We start from the raw sequence: 6,997 nt of genomic DNA, 5'->3' as shown, positions 1-6,997 counted from the left end.
TTCCCATTTTTGGGTTACAATCTCTTGCGAAATGACCTTATCTACGGCAATTGTAACATTTCACATTACTCTTTTCACTTATTTTGGTGTTGTTTCCTTGATCACTACCTTTGGAGCTTCTTTCACCTCTTTCCCCTTTCGAAACTTATGAATCTTTGCCACCAAAATTATGGAAATTCGACATCCCTTTCGACGTCCACTTTCCTTTCGATCTTTTACTCTTCTCATTGAACCGTGCTTTCATCGCAACTTCCACTTTGACTTTATCGTTTCCTCGTTCATCCATCCTTTATTCATGAGCCTCAAGCGAGCTTTAAAGCTCCTTCTTTCTTAATGACTAAATATCCTTGGATTCTTCAAATGCCACAATAATATTGTCGAATCTTGAAGTTAAAGAATGCAAGGTCTTCGACACAACATTCTGCTCCATAATGGTTTCTCTGCAAGACTTGATTTGATTCACCAAACGCGTAATATGTGTCACGTATTCGTTGATTATCTCCTGCTCTTCCATTTGAACCAATTCGAACTGACGCTTGTGAGTTTGTAACCTCGCCACCTTTGCCTTATCAGCCCCTTCATAAGATTTCTTCAAGATCTCCCAAGTTTGCTTCGTCGAATCGCAATCGTCGACTTTTTCAAAGTTGTCACCATCAACACAAAAATGGATCAAGAAGAGTGCCTTGTAATCTTTCTTCTTTTCTTCCTTGTGTGCATTAGTAGCTTCTGACACAAGTGGTGTAACACCATTATTAACCACTTCAAGAACAATCTTGATAGCCAAACAACATCTTTACTTGTTTGCACCATTTATCATAGTTCTTCGAATCAAGGGTTGGAAGATTGGTGGGAACTCGATCGTTGGAGACGGTGGTCATCTTTGCAACGGATTAAGGATCTGAACCAGCCTCTTGATTTCAAATGTTGGAACAAGTCCAGAGCTTGTAGGTGAATCAATGGAGAAAGTGGAGGGTTGGAGAAGATGAAATAAATTGCGATATTGAGAGAGAGAGAGAGAAATTGAGGCGAAATTAACAAAATGGTATTAAACGCAAACAATGTTACATGAGGGATATTTATAGGATACAAAAATACAAGCTGGAACCAAACAGGCCCAAAAAGCAACTAAAAATCGCAAAAAATCACAATGGAAATCGATTTCCTAAATGTAAAATTGAAAAACTCTCAAGAAATCAATTTCCCCAATCCGAGTAATCGATTTCCTCTTCAAAATTTTGTTTTTCATGATTTTCATAAGTGATTTTCCATAAACTGTTTTTCACGAAACGATTCCGAAAACTTCCATAATATGTTTGAATTACCAAAGACTTCCAATAAATTTTACCTACTTTTCATTTTAAATATTAGTGCAAAAGTATAATGGAAGGTTAGTCTTAGATTTATTCCCTGACTTCATATTATTCATTGAGATATTGAGGTTGGGTTTGTAATAATAGTTTTATTTTTATGATTTTATTTCTTTTCTTTCAAATGTTGTGTCTTACAAATTCAATTTTGATTGTTTGTTTATATTTGAAAGTCAAGAAGAGTTTGATGAACACATTAGATTAATAGTCAAAGGTACCTAAAAGATATAAAGGAAACCTTTAAAATTAATTTTTCCATAAGATAAATTCTGTAAAAACTCTTGGTAATCATTTTAAAAATTGTTTGCCTAAAAAGATGATCGGTTTGCAAACTGCGGTTAAAAATGCAAAGCACACACAACTTGTTTGAGTTAAAAAATCTCAAAAAACTATTATATTTGATAAACTATTATATTTGATAAACTACAAGAAATCTTGTTTGAGTTAAAAAATCTCAAAAAACTTGAAGAAGAAAAACTTTTGCTAGAAGAAAATATTTAAAATAATAAAGATGAGAACAAAAGAGCCTACATAAAAGGAAATGGCAATTAGACTCATCTAATGAATCCGGAAAAAGATAATAGCAGTATAGACTCATTTAATGTGTTCTTATAACACATTACAATTCTCCATTTTGAGCTTCTTGCAATCTTTACTAACTTATCCCTAAACAGATACATGGACATTCAAAATATTATTTACTACACAAACTCTTCTCTTTATACAAGTATTATCAAGATGTCATCCAATAAGTTCTATAAATATGTTGTGCTTATTCATGACATTAGCAATCAATGCATTAATTTAATGGATAAATTTAATGCTTTTGATGATTTTGACGTTCTTGTTCATGTTTATCTTCCTTATGATATCAAGGATATATGCTTCTTCCGGAGGTTCCATACACATTTTTTTTTAGAATGTGATTTTTTTTGGTTAGATTTTATCTAACAATATTAACTTTTGCAAATTGAATTAAAATTTGCTCAATCTCTAAACTTTAGAATACATCACATTAGACGCACGCAAAATATAAATAAATCAGGTATACATTTTTGTAAATAGTAAATTATTAAAAAAGTTAAGTTTTCATATGACAAATTATCTCACAATCTGTGTCAATGGTTATTCAATATACAAAAAATGCGCTTGAATAGTGGGGGGCTTTTAACACAATTTGTCGGGGGTTTTTTGATACGGGGTTTTGGATGACCGCTGGTATGTTGGAAACAATACAAGCGATTTTATGCTGGAGGTTTGAAACCCTCGCAAGTTATTAAAAAAAAAAAAAAACTGAACCCACAAATTTTTTTTTCAAGTTAAATAATAGTTATAATAAAACTTATCCATATATAAAAAATCTCATGATAGAGTAAACATAAAAAATTACAAATTTATAAAAATACCAACATTCTTACTCCAATACTTCTAACATTTTAATTAAACCAATCAACTACACACACAATAAAGATTAAAAAAAAAATCTATAGAATTATTCTAGTCCCTCTATTATTTCAGTACACTTTTGATTTATTCTCTGCACTTGATTCACGATAACTCTATCATATCTAGCTTTCATCATGGAAAATTAAAAGCAAAGATAGCAAAATATCAGCTCTGGTACAGTTGTAATTACCTATGAAGCACCGACATTTTTGAAATCAGGCGTGTCCGTGTCGATGCCGGACACCTGCACCGACACTTGCAATTACATTAATTTATTTATTTTTTCAAATTATTAACGGTATCATCGTGTCAATGTCGATGTCGTTTTTGTTGGAACATACAAATCAAATTAAGGTATCTTTAATGGGGAAAATGATGAATTGAAGAAGATGAAGATTAGAGAATGAAGAGAAATAATAGAGAGAGAGAGAGAGAGAGAGAGTAATTGAGGGTGAGATAGTGAATTGGCATTAACCACAAAATAGGAGTAGTGAGCTCCTTATATAGTACAAGTTACAAATGATTGGAATGAATTAAAACACCCTAAAACAAACAGAAAAACAGTTGGGCTTCAGTGTAACCGGTTACGGCAAACAGCGTAACCGGTTACGCAAACGCAGCATCTACAGTGAATCTGTTTCACGGGTTCGTAACCGGTTACGGTAACAGGCGTAACCGGTTACGCCAACTGAAGTGCTAAAAACAGTAGTTTCAACACACCACCTCACTTCAGTTGGTCCAAGTCCACCATGCTCAGCTTCCTTCTCAGCCTCTTGAACACCTCATTTGTCACACCCTTGGTCAATAAGTCAGCTACTTGATCTTCGCTTCGACAATATCCCAATCGTAACTTTCCATCGCTCACTAACTCCCTCAAATAATGAAACCGCATCTCTATGTGCTTGCTTCTTCCATGTGCAATCGGATTCTTCGCAAGGTTGATCGCAGAGACATTATCAACAAGGAGAGTAATAGCCTCACCCTCACTACTATTAAGCTCCTTCAATAGATTCATAAGCCACATGACTTGGCAAGCACACAACGATGCCGCAATATACTCGGCCTCACAAGATGGGAGTGCTACCACCGGTTCCTTTTTCGAACACCAAGAGATTGGGGTTCTACCTAGCATAAAGATGTATCCAGCCGTTGACTTTCTATCATCCTTATCACCACACCAATTGGAATCGGTGAAACCAAGTAAATCACACTTTCGGCTCGTATCCGATGCCGAAAAGAGAATTCCACAACCAAGAGTCCCTTTAATGTATCTAAGGATCCTCTTGACAGCTGCCATATGAGATACCTTTGGTCTCTCCATGAATCTACTCGCAATACCGACACTGAATGCCAAGTCCGGTCGCGTATTGCACAAGTACCGCAATGATCCAATCAATCTTCGATATTGAGTTGGATCAACATCTTGCTCATCCTCACTCTTGGACAGTTGTAGCCTTGCTTCACATGGTGTAATGGCAACATTACAATGTTCCATTTCACACCTCTTTAGGATCTTAAGTGCATACCTCCTTTGGTGCATGAGCAGTCCCGTTTTTAACCTTTGGAACTCTATGCCAAGGAAGTATTTCATGATTCCAAGGTCCGTCATCTCAAACTCACTCATGAGTTCCTTCTTGAACCTTGAAATACTCTCCTCACAGCTGCCGGTAATCAAGAGATCATCCACATATAAGCAAAGAATTATCACTCCATCCTTAGCATTTGATCTCACATATACACCATGTTCGGACACACACCGCTTGAAATCAATGTCAACAAGGAAGCCATCTATGCGTTTGTTCCAAGCTCTTGGAGCTTGTTTCAAACCATACAAGGCTTTATGCAACTTGTAGTATCTCATCTCTTGATTCTTTACTTCAAAACCAGGGGGCTGTCCAACATAAACTTCCTCATCAAGTGGACCGTTCAAAAACGCAAATTTGACGTCCATTTGATAAACGCTCCAATTGTTGTTGTTTGCAATACCAACAACCAATCGGATGGTCTCAAGCCTAGCCACAGGAGCAAACACCTCCTCAAAGTCTATTCCTTCACGTTGCAAAAACCCTTTCGCTACTAATCGAGCCTTATACTTGATTATCTCGCCCTTCGGATTTGCTTTCACTTTAAAGACCCAACGGACACCAATTGGCTTTTTACCATGAGGTAGATCAACTAACTCCCAAGTACCATTTTTCTCGATTGATTCCAGCTCCTCTTTCATTGCACAAATCCATTTTGGATCCCTTAGAGCCTCCTCCGTATTCACTGGTTCGGATTCGGCCATAAGCGCAAAATGAACGAAATCACCTTCATTATTAACTTCGTTATCTTGGAATCTCTCGCATTCTTGGAGTCTAGAAGGCAACACCCTTTGCCTTGTTGATCTTCTACGGTGTTCTTCAGTTTGAACATCATTCGGAGGCTGCGGAACTGTTTCGGGACTGACTGGATCATCAAAAAATACAGCAGTTGGGATTCTGTTCTGCTCGTAACCGGTTACGCTTGTATGTACTGGCTGGCCGTAACCGATTACGCTGTTCTCTGCAGAATTCTTGTCCTGTTTTTCTTGTCCGTAACCGGTTACGCCAGTTTGTACTGGCTGGCCGTAACCGGTTACGCTGAGACTGCTGCTGTTATTTTCTTCAAAAATAACATCTCGACTAATTTGAATCTTCCGATTTCTCGCATCGAACAGTTTGTAACCGCCTGTAGAGTGATATCCAACGAATATCATTTCTTCTCCCTTGTCGTCCAACTTCTTTCTCAATTGTCCCAGCACATGTTTATAAGCCACCGAACCGAATACACGCAAATGACTTAGATTCGGTTTGAATCCACACCAAGCCTCTTCCGGTGTAAGCTTCTCAAGCTTCTTTGTAGGACAACGATTCAATAAGTATGTGGCTGTAGAGACCGCTTCTCCCCATAGTTCCTTCGGTAGACTTTTACCGCTTAACATGCTTCGAACCATGTTCATAATCGAGCAATTTTTCCTCTCGGCAATACCATTTTGCTGCGGCGTATAGGGTGGTACAACCTCACGCACTATACCCTCATCATCACAATACTTCCCAAACGCAACCGAGGTATACTCACCTCCACCGTCCGTTTTGAGAACTTTCAACTTGCGACCGCATTGCCTCTCCGCCATGGACTTAAACCTCTTGAATACATCAAACACCTCATCCTTTCTCTTGATGACGTAAGTCCACAACTTTCTACTAAAATCGTCAATGAACGTGACAAAATATCGATTGCCACCAAATGTGTCCACTTGCATAGGTCCACAAACATCGGAATACACCACCTCAAGGTGTGCATTGGTCCTATGACCCGCATCCTTGCTAAAACTTCCTTTGTGTTGTTTTCCTTTCACACATTCCTCACACAACTCAGCTGGAATGTTAATGTGTGGCAGCCCGGTAACCATACCTTCTTGTTGCAACGCTTTGAGATCACGAAAATTCAAGTGACCGAGACGATAATGCCATAACCACTCCTCTCTACTTGCAGCTGTAGCTAAGCACCTATGCTCCAATACTTTCAGCTCAACTTTGAAAGTCCTATTGGTAGCCATGGGAGCCTTTAGGATCAACACTCCACTAGCATCAACAACCCGCAAGATCTTATCTTCCAACCGTATATTGTAACCTTTTTCGAGCAATTGACCAATACTCAAAAGATTACACTTAATACCTGGAATATATAGAACATCCTTGATCATAGAATGTCCACCATCCTTTTTCTCGATCAACACATCACCGACACCTTCGGCCATGAGAGTGGAATCGTCCGCAAACTTCACTTTGTTTTTCGCCACTTGATTGATTTGCACAAACCAATCTCTTCTTCCCGTCATATGCGTTGAACATCCGGAGTCTAAGTACCACTCCTCTTTGCCTTGAGTTCCATAACGAACCGAAATCATCACATTTTGTTCCGAACTCAAAACTGTCGCTTTTTCTGCACTGCTGCAGCTGCTGTCCCGTGACTTGCAGCTGCTGTCCAGCACCTCTGTCATGCCTTCGCACTCATCGGTAATCATCATTAAGAGTGTGGCTTCATCATCCACCTCTTGCCTAGCAACCTTAGCTTCATCCCCTTTAGTTTCAAGCTGTTTAGCACCACACTTTGCTTGAAAATGCCCAAGTTTCTTGCATTTCCAGCATTGTATTTTGCTC

Source organism: Vicia villosa, linkage group LG4, assembly GCF_029867415.1.
Source record: "Vicia villosa cultivar HV-30 ecotype Madison, WI linkage group LG4, Vvil1.0, whole genome shotgun sequence".
NCBI classification, from domain to species: domain Eukaryota; kingdom Viridiplantae; phylum Streptophyta; class Magnoliopsida; order Fabales; family Fabaceae; genus Vicia; species Vicia villosa.
The sequence above is the reverse complement of the archived record's forward strand: the minus strand, read 5'-3'. Positions refer to the sequence as shown.